Source organism: Triticum dicoccoides, chromosome 5A (genome assembly GCF_002162155.2).
Source record: "Triticum dicoccoides isolate Atlit2015 ecotype Zavitan chromosome 5A, WEW_v2.0, whole genome shotgun sequence".
Taxonomy (NCBI): domain Eukaryota; kingdom Viridiplantae; phylum Streptophyta; class Magnoliopsida; order Poales; family Poaceae; genus Triticum; species Triticum dicoccoides.
The window spans coordinates 17,479,754-17,480,753 of NC_041388.1; positions in this window are offsets into that span (position 1 = coordinate 17,479,754).

Below are 1,000 nucleotides of genomic sequence, written 5' to 3' on the forward strand. Positions count from 1 at the left end.
GCGGGCGACGGCGGGGGCGGCGCGGGCGACGTCGGGGCGGCGCGGGGCGTGGGCGACGACGGGGGCTGCGACGACGTGCGCCGACGACGAGGACGAGAATGAGGAACTGAATGAAATTTTTGACAAGTGCTGTATATATAGCAAGAGCATTGGTCCCCCCTTTTGTCCCGGTTCGTGCCACCAACCGGGACCAAAGGCCAATTTTCGGCAGCCCAAAGGGCGGGAAGCGGCGGCCTTTGGTCCCGATTGGTGGCATCAACCGGGACTAAAGGGGGGCATTGGTCCCGGTTTGTGCCACGAACCGTGACCAATGCCCCCTTTAATCCTGGTTGGTGCCACCAACCGGGACCAAAGGCCTTGTGCTGCCCCGCGCCCAAAAGTTTAGTCCCACATCGCTAGCTGAAGGGCGCCGGCACTGGTTTATATGCGCTGGTGTGCCTCCCCATTCGAGCTCCTCTCTAATGCAGGCTTTCGGGCCTAAACTTGCTACTGCCTGTAGGCCTATTGGGCCTTCTTCGGGCCTGAATCCTGGCCCATGTAGGGTTTCTAGTCGTATTCAGGCCGTGGAGGCCCAGTAGGAGGCATTTTTTTGGTTTTTTCTTTTTTATTTCTATATTTTTTTTGTTTTTTTATTTCTACTTACAACTAAATACTTACAGTTTTTTAGTGATTTCTTTTTGCTTTTAGGTCACAAAAATTATAAACTTTCTGTTAGTGCCATTAGTTTTAAATTTTGAATAGTTTAAATTTGAATTTTTAAAAATTTGTGTGAATCACTAGTTTATGAATAACTTTACTATAAAATAGAATTTTTTTTCTATTTATTTTTTATTTCTACTTACAACTAAATACTTACAGTTTTTTAGTGATTTCTTTTTGCTTTTAGGTCACAAAAATTATAAACTTTCTGTTAGTGCCATTAGTTTTAAATTTTGAATAGTTTAAATTTGAATTTTTAAAAATTTGTGTGAATCACTAGTTTATGAATAACTTTACTATA